General features: G+C 34.5%; 1 protein-coding gene and 1 pseudogene across 4 annotated transcripts in view; both read left to right on the forward strand.

The window, feature by feature from the left end:
- The window catches only part of PKIB (cAMP-dependent protein kinase inhibitor beta), a 93,343-nt gene that overhangs the window by 53,391 nt on the left and 13,032 nt on the right, over positions 1 to 26,920 (forward strand). The gene's annotated exons all lie outside the window — the stretch shown is intronic.
- LOC118605023 lies at positions 20,219 to 20,337 on the forward strand (annotated as a pseudogene).

Raw genomic sequence — 26,920 nt, forward strand, 5'->3', positions numbered from 1 at the left:
AGGCAAGGTAATCAGCAGAGGATAAACTAATCAAGAGAGCCTGGCAGCCTTAATAGAATAGCGAAAGAGGGTGAGCAGAGCAGTCAGTTCATCGGTTGAAGATAGAGTTCATATGATACAATGACCATGAAGGGTAAGGGAGGAGGATACCTCCTGGGTTTCTGACTTGTCCAACTGGGTGGATTGTAGTGCTGTCCACTGAGGAAGAAAACCCAGTAAGAGGAACAGTTTTAAAAAGGAAGTCGAGAAGGTCTAACATGAGGGGACGAGACCAGCTGATCTCTCCTGGGCTTCTTTAGTATTAATTGGCTTTCACATGCTCAGAATATCACACATGTTGTCATACTTAATCTTATCAACTGTGGGAGGTATTATTACATGTCCTCAAAAGATCTGGAAGCTGAGGCTCAGAAAGCTTAATGCCTTAAGTTCCCTTAGCTAATACGTAGTGGAGCCAAAAGTTTAGATAAGAGTGCTAAGCCAGCTATATCTCATTCTATAGCACCCATACATTTTATTATATCATTCTGCTTCCCTTTTAGCTCTGACACACATAGTTCTGTGAAAGTAGGTCACTTGTAGAACACAAATAACTTTAGAGTTAATGGAGTGTTAAACAGAAGGCATAAACTCTATTCTAATTTATCATTATCTCTCACTTAGAATACCACAATTGACTTCCAACTCATCTCTTGAATCTACTCTTTTTCAAATCTACACCATTTATTGCAGCCAAAGTGAAATTTTTTTAATTAAGTTTATTGGGGTAACATTGTTTAAATACAATTATATAATTTCCAAGTGTACATTATCATTTGACATCTATTGTGTATTCACCACCCAAAGTCCAGTTTCCTTCAGCTACCCTATATTTGATCCCCTTTACCCACTTCACCCTCCCCCTAAATCCTATATTTAACTCCTTTTACTCTGTCTACCTCCCCCCTCCTCCCACACTCCACTAGTAACCACTAGTTTATAGTCTTATGGTACCCACTAGCCTACATAGTTCATGTCCATGAGCCTCCGTTTGTCCTGTTCATTTGTTGCTTTTAGGTTTATATTCCACATATAAGTGATATCAAGTAATTTTCAACTTTTCAGTCTGGCTTATTTTACTTAGCATGATTATCACAAGGTCCATCCAGGTTGTGACGAATGGCAGTATTTCATCTCTTTTTATGGCTGAGTAATATTCCATTGTATATATGTACCACAGCTTTCTTAGCCAATCATCTATCGTAGGACACTTCGGTTGCTTCCATGTTTTGGCCACTGCGAATAATGCTGCTGTGAACATCGGTGTGCAAATATTTTATCGGATATGGGTTTTCTAGTCTTTGCGGTAAATATCCAATAGAGGGATTGCTGGACCATGTAGTAGATCAATCCTTAGCTTTTTGAGGAACCTCCTTACTGTTTTCCATAGTGGCTGTACCAATTTGCAGTCCCACCAGCAGTGTATGAGGGTTCCCAAAGTGATATTTTTAAAGTTCAATTTTGATCACTATAATATAACTTAAAAACCTTCAATGTCTTCCCATTGCTTTCAGAATAGGCCAGATCCTTAACATGCCTCAGTGATGTGGCCCCTGCTAACTAAAGACCCACTTTATCTTGTGCTGTTTTCTAGCTCTTTCTCCATGCTCGGGTCATTCTGGCTTTCTTTCATTTCCTGCAACATCCTGTACTCTTCTCCTCTGTATGAAATACTCTTTTTTTGTCTCTATACCAGCTAACTCTTTTCTTCCATCATATCTCAGCTCATATTTTCAGAGTCAGGTTCTGATACACTCACATAATATCTCATAATTGTTTATCTAACACAACAGTTTGTATGCATACATGGATTTATGTTGGTTATTTTTTTCTCACCCATTAGATTCCATGAAAGCAGTTATATACTGTTTTGCAAAGCGCATAGTTGTCACTTAACAGTTATTTTCCAAGTAAATTAAAAAATTTATGAATGAATGAAAGTGATCGTAATTAATTTATATCTGATTATTTATTTGGTACGTTCCTATTTAGAATGAAGAAAGAACATTTTCTTTTATTTCTACAAAATAAGCTGAGTTTCAGTTATATACAATATTGTTTTATAATACTTTGATGATATAGTATTTCCTCTGTGGTATTATGTGTAATTTTTTTCCCTTCCTTTCCAAAGTCAGTTTTGTATTGCTCAATAAATGAAGCTAATTCCAGCAGCATATGGGATAATTACTAAATTGACATTTTTTGGATTAAACTAATTAAGCCAAAGAAATTATAAAACCTGAAAATGGCAACTATAAAAGAACAATATGTTATCATTCAACATACCAATGAAGGATGGAAATGGGTTATAATTTGTTTTTAAGTGTCACATCTTTAATTCACTTGCTAATTAAATGAGACTTTTCCATCCTAGCCTTGCTGAAAATAATTTGGAATTTTCAGGAGTGATATTTCATTTTTTTCCTTTCAAGGGTGATTCTCTGCCATGTGACTATCATAGTCTATCAAATGAGGCTTAGTTAAGGCCTCATTAGATAAAGGAAGGATGCCGCCAATACGTCAGCATAAATTGTAAAGTGAAGATAGGCTGTCAGCACTCAAATTGGCTCCCAGGCTGCTGGGTTGAACAAATGATTGGACTGTGGGATAGAACTCAGTGTGAGAGATTTTTAAATTCTATTCTCCAGATATATTGCTGAGATCTCCTGGAACTGTCTATTAAACATTGACCATAATAGTTATCTAGTCTTTCAATCTCTAAGAACTGAGTAATTTGATTAGATAAATGCTAAACTTTTCACTAAGTTTCAATCATCCATAATTTTAAATGGATGAAGGAAGAAATTAAAAGGAGGTGGAGGACGAATTATATGTTAGAGATTAAAGTTATGGTTTTTACAGGGGACATGGCTGTGGCCATTATGGCTATGATTTATGGTCTCCTAAGATTCCATAGAGTTATTAGAGGTGTCCACAAAACCATGTATCTGTGTCTAAATAAATACTGTGACATCCCATATATACTACCATTTCTCAAATTTTATATATATATATATATTTATAAAAACAAGAATTAATTTTTTAAAAATATTTATTTTACAATAAATTTTCATTTGTTATATATTTTCTCAACAGAAACATAAAAAATGTAGGTTCTTCAACCTCGAGGGATGGTCTTGCCATTAAACTTCAATAAACGTAGTTATAGTTCGCATACGACAGGGTGTACAATATTTTTCTTTTTCTTTCATTTCCCCTACACCTAATATTACAGAGAATCTTCAGGTAAAATGAATCTATCCTGAGAATTAACCTGTTGCTTGCTCTGATTTGGTGCTTTGGTCTCTCTGCTCAACACCTTCAGGTGTCTCCTAAGGTTTTTTGATGCTATGGTAGCTCTCTGCAGCCTGCATCATGTTAAGATTGCCCTCAGGGTCTTCCCTTTGTCGCTTACACCCAGATATCACTCAGATGGTTATGGTGCATAGTAAACTTTACCAAAAACCTGAGGGTACTATGGTAGAATTACAGTACAGAAATGAAAAATCTAGAATTGAATATTCGACATTGTTACTACCAGAGTCCATTAATTGCACCCATTCACAAGGATCCCCTACTGGTTGGCTTCTCCTTCAGATCCAGTCTGTCAGTTGGTTTCAGGTGTCTACCTATCTTCTACAGGTAAGGTGGCTTTGACCTTGGCCTGTCTCCCTGGAATCTAGGCAAAAATCCCATTTCCTACATATGAATAAATTAGCCCATGTTTTGATTGTATAGTCTGGCAATTATGCAATCCAGATCCCAATGAATGCAACTTTTAAATTTCAACAGCAAGTAACTGTTATTATCTGAATCTCATCATTCCAAAATGGGATCTCCATTTAACTAAGCCTCCTCCACCCCAACAATCTACTCCTAAATAATAGAGTTTTGCCAATTAAAGCAGTGAATGATTTTTTTTTTAAATAAAAACTTAGAATATGGATGGACCCCTAACCAAGGCCCAACTTAAGATATGGACATGTCTTTCCCTAATAGATTTTACATTCAGACACCTTCCCCAAAGCATGTGAAGACTTGGCAGAAGATCTACCTTCCTCCCACCCCCCGGCTACCCCAGAAACTGGGCCTTTTCCCTTTACAAATCCACTTTACATCAAAAGTGATCTGATGTTAAAAAGTGATTTTTATCCTTGAAAAAAATTAGAAATCACCATTATTGTGGGATAAGAACTAGCCCAGATGTCCAGTAACACGATGTCTGAACTCGATTCTAAAATTAACTAGATAGTCATCATACCAGCAATCTGGTATCCTTTTCCTCATCTTTAAAATCCAGATTCGTTTGTTGGATTTTTTTGTTTATTAAAATGCTAATGCCTAAATTTCCTCTTAGTTCCAAAATTTACGGATATCTCCAAGTTACCTATGTATGGTTAATTGTTTTGTTTTTCTCTTGACTGTCTTTAATGACATTTATTAGTTTGACTTTGCATTAGTTCCGCTGTAGAATAGGAAAAAATAGGAAAATAAGAAAATAAATGAAAAATATAAAAAAAGGAAAAAATAAGGAAAAAATGAATTATGTTTGCTGGGGTCAAGGTTAGACAGACATTTGAGTCTCATACTAAGCATTACATCTTCACCTTAAAAATTAGCCTGTTGAAATCTTTCTATATATTTTTAAGTTCATAAAACACATTTATTGTCATCCAGCTGCAGAACTTCATAGGTCATTAAAAATATGTTATGAAAGTTAGTCACCTGCCCCCAATTATAGATGGAGATAGAATTAGAAGCTGAATCATGTTCGAATTGTGTTTTCATCACTGCCTTTAATTTAAAGAATGGAAGTTACCACTGAAATAAATTAAAGGGAGAGATTGTGCCAGAGTGCAGGTAATTTTTTTTAAATTGTAGTTTTCTATATATCAACTGTAATTTTTTTAAAAAAATATTTTTTAAAAATTTGCAGTTTTAAAAAGACTAAAATTCTATTTATAGTTATAATTACTACTATGTATATGAGAAATAGAGATGAGAATGACTCAACATATGTTTCTCAGATAAATCCGGAGGCAAGTTATAGAAAGGATTAGACAAAAGAGAAGATTCTTAACTTCAAAAGAGTTTACCTCATACATAAATACAGAAGCAAAATAGCCAGGATATTTGGCCTCAGTTGAACAATATTCAGTAATAATATTCCGCTATGACTGGCCTAGCTTATCTTAAATTAAAAATACATCACAGAAATGTGGTTCTTTAGACTATAGAAAGCCTTCTGATTTAGAATTTACTAGGAAACAGGTTTTGAATTTTAATATTAGCAATTAACAATACTTAAAAATACAAAGACTATTGAAGCTAACAGAAGATAGGCCTCTCTATTTTCTCTCCATTCTCCATTAAGGATTTGCTGAGACACACATGAATAGATTAAACCAAAAACTAATATAAAAACTGAAAACAATGAACATTTCTATTTTTTTTTTATTATTATTTCCACACTTGTAGTAGGAGCTTCTGAAAATGACAGAACGCTCTTCTCTCTGTACCCTGTAATGTTTGATTATTTTCACTGTCCTGCAGATCCCTGAATACAAGATTTTGAGATTTTCTGAAACCTCCTAACTTAGGCTGGAGTGGGTAGCTTGGAATTTAAGAGTCAACTCCTCCAAGACTAAAAGGCCCAGGGACTATTGCCTGGTGACGCAGGGTAGGTTGAACCAGCACACTCTTCATTCAAATGAAACACGAGCTATCATATGCAAATTGATTAGATTTTATTTAAGATCACACTTTTCAGTGCAAGTAAAATATTTTTTAAGTACATCTTATCCATCTAGCTGAGAAAATTATAAGTTTTGAAGGTTTTGCAATGAATATACCTAATCCATAGGCCTTAAAAGTGAATCAAATTGGCTTTCAAATACTTATAAACATATTAGAATATGCTTTGATCACCACTTTCCTCTTTAGTTTCTGGTTGTTTTTGATGAGTGATTGGGAAATTTAGGTGGGTTTGATTTAAGCAATTTGTGTGTAAGAAGAGTTAAAGAAATGATGACTAAAAGCTACTTAATTAATAGAAAATTATAAAAATCAAGGTTCTCCTGCCTACACTGCAAATGGAAAATAAAGGAATATTTTAGTTATTGAGAGAACATTACAGGATGAGGACTGAGGAAACTGAGGCTCAAAGAAATCAGGAAGTCAGCCCAATGTTATGTAATTGGTGGTGCTGGGAATGCAAGTTTGACTCCAACATACCCACCAACCTTAAAAATAGGCAGAAGATAAAATGCTGATAATTCAGGAAAATCCCCAATCTTTCCCATTAACACTCCTCTTCCATTAGCTAATTGTGGAAATGTTGCCATTAAAAATTTGCTTTTTTGGTCTAAGACTGGAGTTTTGGTTGTAGGGAACCACACAGAGCATACTCCTGTGAATGAATTAAGTTAATATATTTCCTAGAGCTGGTCGGGCTAGGATGAAGAGGAAGAGGGCATTAGAAGGTCTATGGCAGGCAGGGTGGTGGGGATGGGGAGGGGAATAGGAGGAGAGGAATGAAAGATGACGATGAAGGTGCAAAGAGCTGAGTGTCTGCAGTCGACCAGAGGCTGAGCATGTTGTTGTAATGAAATTGTGCTCTAAATTGCGTTCTAAGGTGATCATGCAGTGTTGTCTCCCTTACATCACTGCTTTTGTATATTCTTTCTCAATATTTGTCTTATTACCAAACAGCTGTTTTACCTTGATTGCATTTTTAAAAATTACTTCGGATTTTTTTTTTAATTCATAAAATGAACTTCTATGTAAATGATGCCCCCAAATATTAGGTGAATTAAATGAGATTTTTCAATCATGTTTTTCTTGGTTCACTTTTTTTACAATCTCTTTGAGATAACTGGAGAGATCTTTGTCACTGTTATCAAGGATGTTCTGGCCTCTCTAGCTGACTCTCCAGGATAAACAAGCTTTGCTGAGCAATTCTTTACGCTATTTTCAGTGTGTCCTTGCTTCCTTTCCTCCTCACCTACCCCTGATAATGAGGACCTTTGAGAATGTCTTGTAATTATACTAATTTTTTATTATTATAAATGAGATCAGTCTTTTAGTATTTTCTTCAGTTATTTAAATATGACGAATTTGGGAGAATTTTTTCAAGTGTACGTATTGGTATACCTTGGGAAAATAAACAGTAAATAGTCCATTCTTTTGGGTGATATGCTGTTATACTCTGAAATAATATAATTTATGACTTTATGTTTTTCTCAGCATATTGTTGGAGAAAAATGGAGGAGAATCTGACCTAACCTTTACTACAATTCAGTTATTCTTAAATTTGTGTAGCAAAAAAAGAATATCCTAGGGCACTTACAATTCATAAGGTGTCAAACATGCTGAATTGGAGGCTCTGGGAAAGGCACTAGGGTTCCCTGGTGAGCCCTATATGAGCAAGCAAGTTTGGAAAACACTAATCTAGTTTATTTGCAATAAAATTAATTTTAGGTATATAGGCTTTTACCTGTCCTTGCTATCTCTCTTTGTCTATTTCTCACCTTCTCCTCCATTAAGATTTTTTAAAAAATCATAGGAAGAGCTAACTTGCTTTTAATTTACTCCATTATTTCCAGTCTGGCATAGGTAAGATACAATTTTTCCAGAGACTTCATCTTTTTTTTTTTTTTTTTTTTTTGTCTTTTCACATTTTAATCAAGTGTTAAGGTGAAAAATCTTGTTCTTCTTTGTGGAGTGGCTCATAAGACAGAAGAGGAATTAATTTACACTGCCTGGTGTCAGGATGTAATATAATTATGCTGGCAAAGCTATAAAAAGAAAATAGCCAAAGCTTATAAAAAAAATTTGAAAGAGGTCACTGGTAGAGCACATGGATGAAGCAGAGTGCCTGATCATTTAGCAACTACTGAACTAAAAGGATATTCAGCCCAAGGTGTTCATAGCTAGGGCAGCTTGGAGAAGGTCACCGAATTGTAATCATGGTTTTCAAAGTGAAAGTTCAGAATATTACAGTAAAATGCATATTTATTTGTCTTACTGTATAAAAATGGCAAAGATCTGGTAAATACAGTGCAGCCAACTGGCAGTTATCCCCAATGAAATGTAATAGTGGATTTCCTTTGCTGCATTTTTTTCAGCCTTTCTCTCCTTTGTTATCAAAAAATGTCTTTTTTCTTTTTCATATTTTAACAAAAAAAACCTGAAAGATATAGTTCAGCAAGCAATCACTAAAGTCTAACATTAAGTTAGACTTAAAAATCTTAGAATTTTTGAACAAAAGTTTGTATTGACTTCTTACTATTTTCAATAAATTCTGCTAATTATTGTGACATGAAAGATAAGTTGGAAGGTAAAATCGACACACCTGAAAAAAGCCATAGTTCAATTAGAGATAAGAATTTACCACTAGCAATAGGACTTTGTTTCCATTCTGTGAAGGAATTTTAAGGCATCTGAATATGTGTGTGTTAACAGATTATGTAATTATACTTCCATGTGTATTATATAATAGTTAATAAGAATTATAAGAACAAAAAGTAATTTTTATTCAAAGTTATGCATATTGTTTCAATCATGTGACCTTCATTTTTAAGGTTCAAAATTAAATTACAGTTTTTACATTAGATAAATGCTTGAGCAATGTTTTGAGTTTGGTTCAACACTATGGAAAATATGTGGTTTAACAAAAGAAAATATTCTTGCTGAAATGATTCATGTCTATGGTAGATGACATAAGAAGTGAGTTTTAGGTGGCTTCTGGGTCCCTAACTTTATATCTAGGTATTTCCACGCTATTTCAATATCTTCTAAATTTATAAATGTCTATGACTCTAGAAGAGAGGCAATGTAATGTGATTAAGATCACACATAAACAGGGCTTAAATTCTAATTTAGAGCAAATTCCTAATATATGGAAGACTTAATTTCAGTCATCTCATTTGAATTATTGAGATAACCCTCCTTCCCCACCTCATATATCTGGAATTTGTGATAAAGATCAAATAAAATAATGTATATAAAGCAAAATGCTACCTAGCTAAATAAAGGCCCACTTAAAAGTAGCTATTTTAAATTCGTATAGATAATAATTATTTCTTAAGAGTAGCTGTTTTAAATTTGTATAGATAATAATTATTTTAGTTATTAACTAAGATTTTTTTTACTCCTTTACCCTCCCTTTAATGCCTTCAATAGACACTCTTCATTGAGGCATGGTGCCCATAATCTACAACAAAAGTTCACTTAAGTTTCTGATTTTTTTTTTTTTTAATGCAAACAAAGAGCCAGTGTCTTAAAATCAAAGTTGTCTCTGGAAATATCCTGACTTTTTGAGAGAAAAGATATTTCGAAGTGTCTGAGACTGGAGAACTGAGAACAAACCTTAGTATGGGAAAGAAGTATTTAAGAGTTTTATGTTTCTGGGAGGGAATTGAATCATTGCCTAGCTGGGGGGAGAAGCATTGAAAATGTAGTGAAGCCCTAGGCATTGTCAGAGTTTCTGTAAAGGTGTTCAGCAGCCCTCAGGTCACTGTATTGAGCTGGAGGAGGATTCAACAATAAAAATTTTAACGAGTTTAGGAAATCCAAGTGTAGAGAGAACTGTCTATGTCTTAATTGCCAGGGAAACAGCATCTCAAAGAAGCTGTGTATTTAGTATAACCTAGAAAGATAGAGAAGCAATGGTGAAGAGAAGTGCCCCAGCAAATGGGCCTGAGTGACACCTCAGGACTTCCCAAGCTCTCAGAGGAGTGCAGGGAAGTGACTGAAATGACCTCAAGAAGGGCAATGAGTAGTTTAAATAGACCATTGACCCTAAATAATCTGGGGTTGGAACAAAGAGGATGCAGATGCATATACCTCTACCTGAGGTTATGATTATACCTGAGACAACAGCAATGGATCCCAGTGCACAATGATGAAACAGGACAACCCTCATTGCAACTCAGTGAAAGTCAGCGTGGACACAGGACATATATAAACCTGATGCCTCATCTGCCCTGTAGTTAAAGCCCCCTTTCAAGAGAGAAAGAAAAGTAATATTGGTGATAGGATGTGTTTTAATTGGTAAAGGAGGGATACCCAGCCTAAGATTATGGCGATGGCTAAACACATGACACCTGACACTGGATAAGGTCTGATAAGATGAGATTGACAGCAATTTATTAGTCATGTATATTCACAGCCTTGGGGAGGAGGACCCTATACAGGCTGTACTCAGGAACAGAGTGAACAACCATGACGGTGTAAGATAGGCTTTAGTATTAAGAGGGTGGAGTGACTCTTGGTTCCTGTGGGAGAATATGATTGGCTTGTTTGAGTAATTATGCAGGCAGTCAGGGCATTGAAACCTGCTCCTCAGGTATGAGTGAGAATTGTGCTTGGTGCCTTTGATAAGGAGGATTGTTTGGCTAAGAGACATTATCCATAGGAGCGGAGTGGAGAGGGGAACTTGTTGGATGCTATTTGAGGCTTTTTATCAAATGTTAAGGCATAACACCAATTCTTAATTTTTGGCCTTATGCCACAATTAATCTCTTGAAATGTTGACATCAACTTAAACTGAGATGACTAAGATTTTTAGGGGCAAAGTAAGTACCTGCCAAGAGGGAGAGGGCCACAAGGTGAGGTGGTTGTCAAAAATATGAACTTTAGTGCCGTCCCCATTTATAGCCAATAAAGGCAATTGAGAGATCTAAGTATCACTGGTGTATGGTATGAGTATCCCCAGGGGGTGGGCATGAATTTTCCATTTTGTGACTTAAATAGAAGTTCCTTAAGGAGTCCATTAAGCCTCTCAATTAAACTAGCTGCCTGCCTGGAGCTGGCTCCCTATGGCCCCCAGGGAAGGTGGAAGTTTGATTGAATGCCATCTTTAAAGCACCTGGTATTCTGAGAAGTGGGATGAACGCCTTGGTAACTATCAGTAGTGTCTAGAACTCCAAAGGGGATGCAGAGTATCCTGAAAAGGACTTCATATATAAAGAGAAATCTGTTACCTTGAATTACATTTTAGGTATCTGTGAAGCAAGAGATTCTCAGAGTTCTTTACTCTAAAGGGATAAAGTAACAGCTTAATAATTTGTAAAAATGTACAGACTGGGCCAATTGTTGACTGCTTGAAGGGCACTGATTGTGCTGACTCCAGGTGCTCTCCTTTATCAGGGACATTCTGATTCAGGGATTAAAGCAGTAGCTTCCCACCAAGTTCCATCATGTAGGATGGTGGTGATATCGTCAGTAAGATATGTGAACTCCCATTGCTGTTCATTTGATACTAAGGGACTCCTCAGGTAGACTTGGGCTGTTGAAGGACTTAGGAAAGGGGAGGCCACAGTCTCCTACAGGTGGAATATGCCAGAGGGCCCAAATTTGACTCCATCTTGTAGATAGGAGGGCTTAGGAGCCATGGCGAGCTATTGAGGTGCTGCTTTAATAACTCAAGGCATAATGGATAGGTAGGTACAGAGGATCACAGGCTCAAGGTTTGTTAAGAGCCCTTCTTTTCAAAAGAGCCTAGTATGTGGCCAGTAATTTCTGCCCTAATGGTGTATAGCGTAAGGCTGAGAAAGGCAGCTTCTTGCATTAGAAGCCCATGGGCAACTAACTTATGGGCATGATAGGTGGTCCAGAGACTCCAGGAGGCATGAGAAAAGGTTGCTGAAGCCTCTGTGGTGAAGAGGTTCCTGAGAGCATGAACCAGAGTACTTGTTGATTTCAGATTTCAACTTGAACAGATTTCTAGAGCCTTTTGTTGGGCTAATTTGTAAGTAACAACATCTGTGACATAAGGTAAAATTGGTAAATGAGGAATACGTTATCTCCAGAACTAAAGTCCCTTTAGGAAGGTACAGAAAGATGTTGTACTTGTATTAACCTTGAGGCCAATGTCTGTTTTTTTTTTTTTGACAGTGTAAGGGATGGAGCAACCTTCGGCTTACCAAATAACTTTCAGAAATTTAATGGAAGTAGCAGGGCCTTGCACTATGTGTGGAACAATGGTCAATCCCCTTTCCTTGAGCTCCTTTTCTGAGTATTTGTATGTCCTTAATGAGCATGTCCAACAAATCTCCTTAGAGAAAGATGTTATCAATGTCATACCTGTGCTCATGCAGAAAGGTGGATGTAGTTAAGATCTTGTCTATAAAGATTGTGTACAATGGTGAGCCTGCTGAGGTATCCCTGAGTAGCCCTGTAAAGATGTATTGTGTCCCTTCAGTGATAAAGGCAAACTATAGCTGAGAGGCTCTTGAAACCAAACATTAATCAGAATGTATTAGCCAGATTTATAGTAGCAAAATATTTATTAATTGCTAATTGAATGAAGTCAGCAACTTCAGTAATTAAGTTTGTGGGTGTAAAGTCCTTAATGGGATGAGACCATGACTTTACAGTTGCAACAGTCCACTGTGGGCCACCACTGATTTGTTCCAAGTTTAAGAACAGGCTGAAATGGGCTGTTAAATGGAGAAATAGTAGGATTAATCGACCTTCATTCGTTACCTGTTATATAACAAATTTTAATCACTGTTTTAAATTACATTGAGTCATGTTAACTATTTTAACAGAAGAAGAGAGGAAAGGTCATAGGTTCCCATCTTGCCAAGCCAATTTGTAAGTGTTAAAGAGTTAATTTAATTTTAATTTATTTTTCATTGAATCAGAATGTCCGTGCTCACTCTAGGATATTTTAGGGCAATGAATGCAATAACCATAAGTAATTTTAAGCAAGACAAGAGTTCTAATAGTTAAAGTAAGACATACTTATTTGTATTCTGTTCGGTAATTCCCTTAAGTAAATCTTCCCAGGTATAACTAATTTTAGCCTTAGTATAAGGCCATAAAGGTTTGCCAATTGATGAATTTCAGCAGATATCAAAATTAATTCAGAGTCTATGTTGTAGGGGTATTGTTTACTATAGAAATTCTTTTAGTAAATTATCAATTTCCAATTGGGTCAAATTATGGGCATTTGTTTAAGTTGGTTTTTTTTTGGGGGGGGGTAGTTTTCTCTCTCTGTATCCAATTTTTTTATTTGTCTTTTTTGTTTGTTTGTTTCATTTCTCTCTCTCTCTCTCTCTCTCTCTCTCTCTTTCTCTCTCTCTCTCTCTCTCTCCTCCTTTCTTTATTGTTTGTTTATCTTGCTGTTGTTAGTCACTGGATATGCTTTGAGTGAGCCATGGCAGGGATGGAGAAATGACCTTCTCTATCCCTATTATATTTATAAGTTTCTTCCTTCAAAGAACCTCAATTAGTATTATCAGAATTAGAGGTCTCTCCCATAGCAGTGGTTGATTTATATGGTTTAAAGACTCTGGGCTTACGTTGGGTTTAAATTAATGTGGCACCTCCTAATGGTGCCATAAAGGTGCATGTTTATCTATAATTCTGAAGATTAGGATCTTTGTTGCAACAGAGATAGATAATAGAGTGGTGCAGGGAAACAGTGCTAGGCCTACTGCTCAGACTTGATGAATCAACACCACCCTGTACTAAGGCCCCACCTTTTCCGTCATGTGAGCTTTATTATTTACTTTTCTCTCTGTACAAATTCCCTAAGAATATTTTAGATTTCTATCAATGTAAATATGTAGCTTTCAGTTTCTGTTTGCGTAATTACCTGTGGTACAGACCTTCTAGGTGATTACAGGAAAAGGTTTAGGAGATTCTTGCCCTGGAGATATGGAGTTAGCTAAATACACAACATTCGACCCTGAACCGATGAGATCAACAGCAGTTACTAGTCACATATACTCACAGCCCATGAAGATCATGCAGGGCCACATGGGGACTGTACTCAGAAACAGAGTAAATAACTAAGGGCCATGGAAGGCAAACTTTGTAGTAACAAGAGGGTGCAGTACCTCCTGTTTCCCATAAGAAGATGTAATTGGTTTGTTTGAATAATTCCACAGGCAAAGAACTGAAAACCACTACTCAGGAATATGTAGGAACTGTGCCTAAACCCTTTGATGAAGAGGGTTGTTTGCTTCGGGTACCTTATCCAGAGGAGGGAAAACTTCTGATGAGGCCCTTTGAAGCCTTCCTAATTTTACTAGATATCAGGGCAGCATGTAATACTGAGCCTTAATTTTAGCCTTTACCCCACATGGAAGAATGAATTCTGTGGATGATTGTGTTAATTGAAAATTTACCTCAGAGAGAGGAGATTTTAATGTGGAAATGAATGATTTTATTTTGAATCATAAGACTGTTTTCTGCCATGGAGGTAAAAGGGGAATCTATGAGTTAAAATGAGTTTTGTTAAAAAATAATGCAGTCACATTATTGTATATCTGTTTTTTATGACTCAGTGAAATGGATATCTTCACTATTCCTTGGATACAAAATCATTAAAACCTAGACAGAACACCTTTTATGGCACTATGGAAAACTAATATCCTTTTAAAAACCCTAATACACAACACTTTAAAATGTAGGCTAAATTATTTTCAAAACTTTTGTTTTGTTTTGTTTTATTTATTTTTTTTGTTTGTGTTATTTATTTACTTATTTATTTTTGGTCTTTATTTTTTTATGGTGACATTGGTTAATGAAATCCAGCAAATTTCAGCTGTACTCTTTAACAGTAAGGCATACATATATTTACACTATGTATTCACCTCCTGTAGTTAGATTTCTTTCTGTCATCACATATTTGACCCTCTTTACCCTGTCTACCTTCCCTCCTTCTCATCTTCTTTCCTCTTTGGTATCCACTAATCTATAGTCCGTGTCCATGAGTCTCTGTTTGTTTGTCCTTTTCATTTGTTGCTTTTAGGTTTATATTCCACATATAAGTGATAGCATGTGATTTCCAACTTTTTCACTCTGGCTTATTTCATTTAGCATGATTATCAGAAAGGTCCAAACACATTGTCACAATTGGCAATATTTCATTTCTTCTTATGGCTGAATAATATTCTATTGTTTATATGTACTACAGCTCCTTTATCCAATCATCTATCATTGGACACTTCAGTTACTTCCATGTCCTGGCCACTGTGAATAATACTACTATGAACATCAGTGTGCAAACATCTTATCGGATATGGGTTTTCAAGTCTTTGGGGGTAAATACCTAGTAGAGGGATTGCTGGATCATATGGTAGATCGATTCTTAGTTTTTTGAGGAACCTCCATACTGCTTTCCATAGTGGCTATACCAATTTGCAGTCCCACCAGCAGTGTATGAGGGTTCCTTTTTCTCTGCAACCTCACCAATATCTGTTATTACTTGTCCTGTTGATTATAGCTATTCTAACAGATGTGAGATGATATCTCATTGTGTTTTTTATTTGCATTTCTGTAATAGCTAGCGATGTTGAGCATCTTTTCATATATTTGCCAGAACTTCCTTTTCTGACACCAAGGAAGACTAATGTCCTTTAAAAAGCTCTAGTACACAATGCTCTAAAATGTAGGCCAAACTATTTTCAAAACTCTTTTTAAATGAATATCTGTATTATTAGCAAATAAGTAAGAGAATACTTCGTAAGCCCAGAACAAAGAAATCACAAATTGAGAGGCAAGTGAATACTATAACCAGAGACTCCCCTAGTTCCCTAGTGACTCACAATCTCTGTTTTAAAGAGCCATGTTCTTTGGAGATGGGAAGAAGCTTAGGACCCACTCACGTGGGAAATCAGAGTAGGTCCTCAGCAAAAGCCTTAGACTGCTGAAGAGTGATATGTTCAGCCAAAGGGTAATATGGCAAAATCCTGATCTTCAAAAAAGACATTGAGGATATTTGCCAGTCTTGGCTTTGTCCTGGATGGAAAAGGGGAAAAAGGTCTCTACTGATTATTTATTACCAAAAGCAGAACCTTACAGGTTTCAACTATGCAGTCTGTGTAGTCTGAAAAATTCCATGCTGAGAATTTAAGGCTAACCAATTTGGTAATGCCCCCAGACACCTAGTATAGGTTCATTTAGAGCCTACGTAAAGAAAAACAGTTTAACTCACATCTCAGATAATTTTAAGAATTTAAAAAAAAAAACAAACAAACATAAACTCAGATTTACAAATTGCAAAACATGTGGGGGAAATAAACTACCATGAGAGAGATTATACAAAGACAATAAAGAATAAAATCAGGCTATAAAAATTCAGATGTTGGAATTATTTATATAGAATTTTAAAAAATAGGCTTAACATATTTGAAAAGAATGAGAGTATTTAATTATGTATGGCTAAGGAATAAGATACTATAATACAACTAAGCAGACTTGAAAAAGAACCAAATTATCTAGAAATGAAAATATAATAATTAGAAATTAAAAATTGGTATGTAGTTTATGCAGCAGATTAGACACAGATGAAGATAGAAAGAACCAGTAAGCAAGAAGACAGATCTAGGGGCATTATGCAGAATGCTGCACTGAGGAATAAAAGAGAAGGAAAATATGAAAGAAAGGTTAAGAGATATGGTCAATAGAATGAGAGTATATATCTCATAAGTCTAATTGGAATTCCTAAGGAAATAATAGAGAAAATTCAAAAGTAATATTCAAAGGAATATAACTAAAAATTTTAGTTAATAAAAATGTCAAATTTAAGAACCTTAACAAATCCTAAGAAAGATAAACAAACAAACAAAAAGATCCAGGCATTTTGTAATGACATTTAGAATACAAAAAACATAAATGTTCAAACTATGCACCACGCAAAAAAAAAAGTCTTCAGAAACTACATAGAATGACAATTATACCATTACTGTATTAGTCGTGATTCTCCAGAGAAATGGAACCAAAGAATTTATTTATTTATTTATTTATTTATTTATTTGTTTGTTTGTTTGTTTATTTATTTATTTATTTATTTATTATGGAAGTTAAAAAGACCCATGATCTATAGTCAGCAAGCTAGAGACCCAGGAGAGCTAATGGCAGAATTCCATTCCAAGTCTGAAGGCCTGACCAGCAGGAGAGCTTGTGGTGTAAATTCCAGTCTGAGTCTGAGTCTGAGGCAAGAGAAGACAAATGTTCTAGTTTTAAGACAGAGAGAATAAATTCTACCTTGCTCAGCCTTTTCCTTCATTCAGGCCTTCAGTGGACTGGCTGATGCCCCATCCACACTCGGAAGGCCAATCTGTTCTATTTCATCTATTGATTAAAATACCCTCACAGACACACCCAGAACAATGTTTAAGCAAATACTTGGGCACCCAGTGGCCTGGTAAAGTTGACACATAGAATTAACCATCACAATCAGGAAACTTCTTAACAAAAATTGGAGAAAGTAGAATAGTATTGTAACATGCTTGTAGAAGATAACATAAACCTAGAGTAATATATCTTGCAAGAATGAAGATAAAATAGATCTTTTTGGACATAGGAAAAAAACAATAATTACCCAAAGGAATTTCTAAAGGCTGTACTCCAGGGGAAAATTACAAAATGCCAAAAAGAATGTTTTGTAAATATAATAATATTATAGATATATAGAAGAGTGTAGTTTTTAAGAGATATATGCTAAAGTAGATATGAAGGATTATATTATCAGTAGCTCGTTTTCAAATGATTGAACTAAAATTGTGTGAGAGTATGTGTGTATGTTTGTGTGTGTTTAGAGAAAGAAGTTAAATATAGCAAACTTTTAACAGTTATTGAAATCAAGTGGAGGTTAAACATTGTTCTTTCAATGTTTAATTTTGAAAATAAATATAAAATTTAAGGGAAGACACTATAACTTGAAGCTATTTATTTAATAGTTCTAGAATTTAGTCATAAATATGCTTTCCATGTTTTTTTTTCCCCATGGTTGGCAGTCTTCTCATTGATATCTAGATTTTTCTCTATGAATTTTCCAAGACCACCAGCAATAATAGTTCAGTGACCACATTAGAAGTTATACCCTTTTTTTCGCAAATCAAGGTGTCATATGTAAATGTGTCTGTTTCTGGAATCTCTATTTTATTCTTTTTTTTTTTTAGTCTGTCTTTGAAGAATACCATACTATCTTAATTACTAATACTCTGAAATTAGTTTCATATCTGAAAGTATTAGGTCCTCAAACTTTATTATGAATCATTACATCTGCTAGTGTAAGTCCTTTTACCTTTTTCCTTCCTTTTTAAATAAGAAGCTATTCTTGGTCTTTTGCATTTACCTATAAATTTTGTAATCAGCTTGTTACTCTTATTATGGTGGATTTGCTTACAAAATTTCCCTTGTTAATAGACTTTTAATGATCCTCCTTCGTGTCTCTACTTTCAGACGATGCATCTTATATACACTTTTACTGTGTGACAAATTATTCACGGTGCCCCAGTGCTCACAGGAAGAAATACAATTCCTTTTTAATAGCATTTATTTTCTTTGTAATTTGGGTTCCAGTTATGACCATGGTCCAACTTATTTTTCCAATTCTATGTGATATTGCATTCGATTACATCTAGATGTTTCCTTTTCCTTTATTTGGATCTTGCCTTTTACACTCCCATTTTAATGATTCAGCTCAAGGTATTTTTCTGGATTCTAAGACTTTTCATTCTTTCTACTTTTATAAATCCCTTCCAAATATTCAGGCCCAATGTATGTTCTACAGCTTCTGTGACGTCTCTCTTTATTGCCTCCAAATTCAATAACCATTTCCTGTCTACATTTTTATAGCATTTTTCATTTATACCATTTATTGAATATATCTTATGTTATTTTTACATTTTCTTTAATATGCATGTATTTCATTGTAAAATTAGATCACACATACTTTCGGAGTAAAGACCATACATTATCCTTTTTGTGTGTGTGTGTCTCCACTCTCTCCATCACGGTAGTTAGTCTTATTTGGCACTATTCCTTCAGATTCTGACCCTGAATGAAGGATGTAGTAGATGTTAATAACAATCGGTTGAATGAAGACTGAATCCTTTCAACAGATATGTGGTGAGATGTGATAGAAGGAGCAATGAATGAGGTGTCAGATGAAATGGGTTGTGGTCACATCTCTTTACTTGTAACTGGATTGTTCTAACTAAACCATTTCATTTTTATGACCCTCAGTTTCCTCACCTTTAAAAGAAATAAAGTAATGACTTCCCTAGAGTGCAGAATTGCATGAGCTAATTCTTATTAAAGTTTTTTAGAACAGTGTGTACTCAACACATGTTTAATACTATTTTTCATATATAAAAACTTCATTATAGAATATTGGAAAACAATAAGTTTAAAGGTCAGAGAGGAAAATAAAACTAATTTATAACACTACCAAGAAAGAACTACTGTTAAAATTTTTGTATATTTTCCTTAACATATTTTTCTATGTATATATTTTTTAAATTAGTATTATATGTATACTCTGGTTTTGAACTTCCTTTTTATTTGCTATGTCTATTGAATATATTTCACATATCATTTTTCATTGTCTCTTTTTTCTATTCAACCTATATAATATTAAATATGGTAACAGAATTTCTTATTTTTACAAAAGGAATCTGTAAAAGTTAAATGCATTCATATAATTAATTTTACTTCAACTTACTTAATTGTAGGTTAATGCCAATATACATAATTTTATGAACAAAAATATTTCAGTGGTATGACTTCTCTGAAGTTAATTGCTATTTGGTTGGAAAATTTTTTGCCTATATGACCCAGAAAATTCTCAAATCAACTTTAAAATTTTTGCTACTGTGATTTTGATTGAATTTTGTGCTTGATGAAACACTAAAATGATTTCTTCTCCTGCAAAGAAAAATAAAGTATTGAAGAGAACTTAGAAAACAAAGCAGAGCTTGAAAAAGCTCAATCATTCCCTCCTTTTCCTCAGGTGGAAGAAAAAAAAGAGCTGAAAATTAAATTTATTCATAAAGGGATGAAGAACATCTCAAATATTTTTTCTTTAAATTAATAAAATAGAAGAAAAAAATTACTGGAACTTTTAAAGTTGTACACCTTTTTAAAAAAGCATCTTATCTACACATTGCCTTTATTCAATTTAATTAAGAAAAGGTTTGTGAATGATTTCAGCCCTTATCCATGTTCCTTACTTTTGCCATTGCATTTGGCCTTTGGCTATGCATATTTTACATAGTCATTCTATATCCTAAAATGTTAACTTTCTAGAAAATTTTCATTTTTCAAAATCTTCGTTAAAAATTCAGAATTATATTAGCCTACAAAAGATTATATTTTAATATGTAATGCAATGATATAAAATGACTATAATCTAGCTTCAAAATATGTACATGTGGTTTATGGTCACGCCACCCTGAAAGTGCCCGATCTCTTCTGATCCCGGAAGCTAAGCAGTGTCGTGCCTGGTTAGTACTTAGATGGGACACCACTTAGGAATACCAGGTGCTGTAGGCGTTTAAAATATATATATATATATATATATATATGTATATATGTATATATATATATATATATACGCACATGTAAGGTATGTACGTGATATACTTGTACATGTGAGCCCTCAAAAAATTCTGTAAGGATATGTACCAGAATTATAACAGTGCTGTCACTAGATAATGGAATATAAGGAATATAAGGCAGTTATTTTTTCCTCTTTATGCCTTTCAGAATTGTAACTTTTTTCCAATAATGAGAATATATCATTTTCATACGCAAACAGAAATTCATTTTGAAAAAGAAAAATGGAACAATAATTGTTTCATTCAGTAAACAAATTTTACAGAGTACCTACTAAATGAGTGCCAGGCATGGCCTTTAGTACTACTAATACATCAGTGAAACAGTCTACAGAAACCTCTGCTTTTGTGGAAGTTACGTTCTAGTGGAAGAAGGGAGACAGTAAAAATAGTGTAATCATAATAAGTTATAATATGTGTTAAAACTACTAAATCTTAGGGAAAACGTACAGCTGGGTAAGGGATATTGGGAGCTACAGGGAGAAGACATTATTTTAAATGGTTTGGTCAGGGCGAGCCTGACTGAGAAAGCAGAGTTCTCTCCCATATTTCGTGATTCTTCTTTCCTCACCATATACGTCACTATGTTATTACTCTAGAGAATGTCAGTCTCCTTTTAACTATTAAAGAAACACTTCAACATAGTTTATTGCTGAAAGTATATGAAAGTTTCACCTTTAGGGAGAAACTTTGATGAACCATGTAAGAGATGTGATCTTCTGTGACAGATGGCTTATCTGGAAGAGATGATGCAAAAAGGTAGCCAAGTTTGAGGTATTTGTGTGTGCATGTGTATAAGGCGTTCTAAGTTATTTTTTTCTTAATGCTCTTTTTTTTTCCTCAACACCAAGTTTCTAGCAGTATCTCCATATTAATCTCTTTTTGTCTTTTAACACAATGTCAGAGGCTATCTCTAGAGCCACCATACCTGAATTTAACAGGATGATTGATGTTTATAATGATAATCTATTACAGTGCCTGTAAATCATTATGACTAATTCTGAACAAACTTCATTTGCATGCTTGTTAACCAAGCACATTTATATCCATTAGTTTGCTTGATTCCAAGGTAGTAAAGCAAGTAATATTAATCCTACTTTTGGTAAATGTGGAAATTTAATTAACAGAGAAGTCATGCTGGAAATCATGGGTGTATTGGAAGTTAATGAGGAATTCACCTTCCAGAATGTTCACTTTTAGTCGACCAAACTTGGTTTCCCCATATGGACTGTTTAACAAGCCTGAAGACTAGTTTAAGGGCCAGCATCCCAAGGATGTGTTAATGTAGTTCAGTTTTGTCATTGCTCAAAGTTCTGCTTTGAACTCTTCACTTGAAATACTTTTTTACTGAATATATGTAAATCTAAATTATTTAAGAAGACTTGAAAAGAATCAGTGTGCAAATATCTTTTTGGATATGGATTTTCAAGTCTTTGGGGTAAATACCCAGTACAGGGATTGCTGGATCATCTGGTAGCTCAATTATTAGTTTTCTGAGGAACTTCCATACTGTTTTCTATAGTGGCTGTATTAATTTGCAGTCCCACCAGCAGTGTATGAGGGCTCCTTTTTCTTCATATCCTCTACAATATTTGTTATTACTTGTTCTGTTGATTATAGTTATTTTAACAGGTGTGAGATGGTATCTCATTATGTTTTTGATTTGTATTTCCCTAATAGCTAGCGATGTTGAGCATCTTTTCATATATTTGTTGGCCATTTGTATGTCTTCTAGGGAGAAGTGTCTGTCCACGTCCTCTGCCCATTTTTTGATTGGATCATTTGTCTTTTTGTCGTTATTGAGTCATATAAGTTCTTTGTATATTTTGGATATTAGACCTTTATCAGAGGTGTTGCTTGCAAATACATTTTCCCATTCAGATGGTTGTCTCTTTACCTTGTTGATGATTTATTTTGCTGAGCAGAAGCTTTTTAGTTTGATGTAGTCCCATTCATTTATTTTTGATTTTACTTCCCTTGCCTTTGAGGTCAATTTCATAAAAAATCCTCTTTAAGTCCAGGGTTCTTGAGTTTAGTTCCTATGTTTTCTTCTAGGCATTTTATTGATTCCAGTCTTATATTCAGGTCATTAGTCCATTCTGAATTAATTTTGGAGTGCGGTAATAGACAACATTCTAGTTTCATTTTTTTGCAGGTGGCCTTCCAATTTCCCCATTTACTGAAGAGACTTTCTTTTCCCCACTGTATACTTCTGGCTTTTTTGTCAAAAATTATTTGCCCATATAAATATGGGTTTACTCTGGCCTCTCGATTCTGTTCCACTGGTCTATGTGTCTGTTTTGCTGCCAGTACCATGCTGTTTTGGTTACTGTTGCTTTGTAGTATAATTTGAAGTCAGGCAGAGTGATGATTCCAGCCTCATTTTTTTTTTTTTTTTCCTCAGGATGTCTTTGGCAATTTGGGGTCTTTTGTGCTTCCATGCAAATCTGATTATTTTTTGTTCTATTTCTTTAAAAAATGCTGATGGAATTTTGATGGGGGATTGCATTAAATCTCTCTAATGCTTTAGATAATGTGGTCATTTTAACTATCTTGATTCTTCAGTCCAAGAACACGGAATATCTTTCCATTTCTTTGTATCTTCTTCAATTTCTTTTAATAGGGTCTTGTAGTTTTCATTATATAGGTCTTTCACATGTTTTGTTAAATTTATTCCTAGGTATTTTATTCTTTTTGTTGCAATTGCAAAAGGAATTATTTTTTCCACTTCTTTTTCTGACGCTTCATTATTAGAGTATAGGAACGCTATACATTTTTGAACATTGATTTTGTATTCAGAGACTTTACTGTATTCACTTAATGTTTCTAGCAGTATTCTTGTGGAGTCTTTAGGGTTTTCTATATAGGAAATCATGTCATCCACAAATAGTAACAGTTTGACTTCTTTATTTCCTATTTGGATGCCTTTTATATCTTTCTCTTGCCTGATTGTACTTCCTAGGATCCTCAATGTTATATTGAATAAGAGTGGTGATAGTGGACAGCCTTGCCTTGTTCCCAATCTTAGATGGAAGGTTTTTAGTTTTTCACCATTAAGTATAATGTTGGCTGAGGGTTTATCATAGATGGCCTTTATTATGTTAAGGTACTTTCCTTCTATACCGATTTTATTAAATGTTTTGATCATAAATGGATGTTGTATCTTGTCGAAGGCTTTTCCTGCATCTATTGATATGATCATATGATTCTTATTTTTTAATTTGTTTATGTGGTATATCACATTAATTATTTGCATATGTTGAACTATCCCTGTGGCCCTGGGATGAAGCCCACTTGATCGTGGTATGTAATCGTTTTAATATGTTGCTGTATTCAGTTCACCAGTATCTTATTTAAGAATTTTGCATCTGTGTTCATGAGAGATATTGGTCTGTAGTTATTTTGTGTGTGTGTTATCTTTACCAGGTTATGGTATCAGAGTAATATTGGCTTCATAAAATGAATTGGGAAGTATTGCCTCCTCTTCAATTTTTTTGAAGAGTTTGAGGAGACTAGGTACTAAATCTTCTTTAAATGTTTGGTACAATTCACTGGTGAAGCCATCTGGTCCTGGACTTTTGCTTTTTGGTAGGTTTTTGATTATTGTTTCAATTTTCATACTGCTGATTGGTCTATTTATATTTTCCAGATCTTCTTGAGTCAGTCTAGGAAGATTGCATTTTGCTAAGTATTGGTCCATTTCTTCTAGGTTATTAAATTTGGTGTTATATACTTTTTTCATAGCATTCTTGCATGATCCTTTGTATTTCTGCAATGTCAGTCGTAATTTCCCCTCTTTCATCCCTGATTTTGTTTGTGTCCTTTCTCTTTTTTCTTGAGTGAGTATAGCCAGGAGTTTGCCAATTTTGTTAACCTTCTGAAAGAACCAGCTCTTGGTTGCATTTATCTTTTCTATCTTTTTTTTTGTTTCCAATTTCATTTATTTCTGCTCTAATTTTGATGATTTCTTTCCTTCCGCTGCCTTTAGGCTTCATTTTTTCTTCCTTTTCTAGTTTTTTAAGATGAAGCAATAGGTTGTTTATTTGGGCTCGTTCTTGTTTTTGGAGATAGGCCTGTAATAATATGAACTTTCTTCTTATGACCACTTTTGCCATGTCCCAAAAGTTTTGTTACATTGTGGTATCATTATCATTTGTTTCTATGTATCTTTTGATCTCTTTTTATTTCTTCCCTGACATAGTTATTCTTCAATAGCATGTTGTTTAATCTCTGTGTATTTGTGGTTCTTCTTGATTTCTTTTTTGTAGTTGACCTCTAGTTTCAAAGCATTATGATCAGAGAATATGGTTGATATGATTTCAACCCTCTTATTTTGTTGAGGCTATTTCAGTGTCCCAATATGTGGTTGATTCTTGAGAACGTTCTATGTGCACTAGAGAAGAATGTAGAAGCAGCTGTTTTGGAATGGAAGGCTCTGTAAATGCCAATTATGTCTAGTTGGTCTAATGTGTCATTTAAGGATATTATTTCCTTATTGATTTTCTGTTTGGATGATTTGTTCATATCTGGCAGTGGGGTATTTAGGTCCCCTACTACGATAGTGTTTTGGTATGTTTCTCCCTTTAGTTCTGTTAGTAATTGATTTACATATTTCAAGTCTCCCTGATTGAGAGCGTAGCTATTAATAAGTGTTATGTCTTCTTGGTGCATGATTCCCTTTATCATTATGAAGCATCCCTCAGTATCTTTCTTTATCTTTTTTATTTTGAAGTCTATTTCATCTGATATTAGTACTGCTACTCCCACTTTTCTCTGATTGCCATTTGCTTGAAATATCATTTTCCACCCTTTCACTTTGAGTCTATATTTGTCTTTAGAACTGAGATGTGTCTTCTGGAGACAACATATGGTAGGGTTTTGTTTTGTTTTGTTTTGTTTTTTTTGATCCAATCTGCAACTCTGTGCCTTTTTATTGGTGAGTTCAATCCAATTACATTTAGGGTAATTATTGAAATATAAGGTCTTCTTATAGCCATTTTATCTTTTGCTTTCTGGTAGCTTGGTATTTCCATTGCTTCCTTGTCCTTGCGTTTCTGTTTTTTTTGTTTTGTTTTGTTTTGTTTTTGTTTTTGTTTTTAAATTTTGGTTGGCTTTGTGGGTTTTCCCTCTGGTTCTTCTTGTTTTATGTTATATACGTCAGTTGTGAATCTTTGGCCTGTGGTTACCATTACTAATATGAAAAGGAGAATTATATATACAGTCATCTGTTTTCTTCTGCACATACCTTATCTCCATTCCCCTTTGTGAATTCGGATCTTTGAATCCTCCCCTTTTCAGCATTGTTATCTTAGTTTGTTCCTTTGTATGCTGAACATTCATTACTATCTTGCTATAGCAATTCTCTTTTTATTATTTAAGCTTATAATGCCCTGTTTTTAGTAAGGATTGTACTCCTCTGCTTCTATTGCCTGATAGTCACTTTACTCCTAATTATGTATATATATAGATTTTTTTGTCATTTTGTTTTAGGTGAGTTGACCCCTTTCAGTATTTCCTATAGTACAGGCCTCGTAGTGGAGAATTTCCTCAATTTTAGTACGTCTGGAAAGATCTTAATTCTCATTCGTATCTAGAGGAGAGCTTAGCTGTATACATTATTCTAGGTTGGTAGTTCCTTTCGCTTAATAGTTTAAATATTTGATTCCATTCCTTTCTGGCTTGTAAGGTCTGTGCTGAGAAGTCCAATGATAATCTAATGGTTTTCCTTTATAAGTGACCATTTTCTTCTTCCTGGCTGCCCTGAGAAATCTCTTTCTCATTGATTTTTGATAACGTCAATACAATGTGTCTTTGTGAAAGCCTTTTTGGATTGAGATAATTGGGCGTTCTGTTAACTTCTTGAATTCCAAGCTCCAGCTCATTTCTTAGATTTGGAAAATTCTTGTCCACTATTTGTCTGAAAATTCTCTCTGATCCCTGCTCCTTTTCCTTGCCTTCAGTAATGCTTATTATTCTTATGTTTCCTCTCCTGATGGTATCAGCTAGTTCTCGTATTTTTCTTTCATTATTTTTTATTCTTTAGTTTCTCTCTTCTTCCTTCTGATTTATTTCTAGATTTCTGTCTTTGATGTCACTGATCCTTTCCTCCATTTGGTCAACTCTATTCCCCAAGCTTAATATTTCATTTTTCAACTCTTGCAGTGTGTGTGTGTGTGTGTGTGTGTGTGTGTGTGTGTGTGTGTGTTGTTGTTGTTGTTATCTCCAGAAGGTCTACTCAATTCTCTTTGAGGGTTTCAATCTCCTTGCTCTGCTCATCTAGTTGTTTTCCAATCCCTGAAATTGTTGATATGGCTCATTTTGGAACTCTTCTGTTTTTTCAGAAGTACTATCCTGAATTCTCTGTCATATAAGTCGAATATTTCTATGTCTGTAAGCTTATTTTCTGGAGATTTCTCTTTTTCTTTCTGAGATGCCTTGCCCCCTTGGTTGTTCATGGTGTTTAATGGACCATTTCTCCACCTGGGCATTAATGGAAGTGTATTCTATTGTTTTTCCAGAAA

Source organism: Rousettus aegyptiacus, unplaced genomic scaffold, assembly GCF_014176215.1.
Source record: "Rousettus aegyptiacus isolate mRouAeg1 unplaced genomic scaffold, mRouAeg1.p scaffold_m13_p_1, whole genome shotgun sequence".
In the NCBI taxonomy this organism is placed as follows: domain Eukaryota; kingdom Metazoa; phylum Chordata; class Mammalia; order Chiroptera; family Pteropodidae; genus Rousettus; species Rousettus aegyptiacus.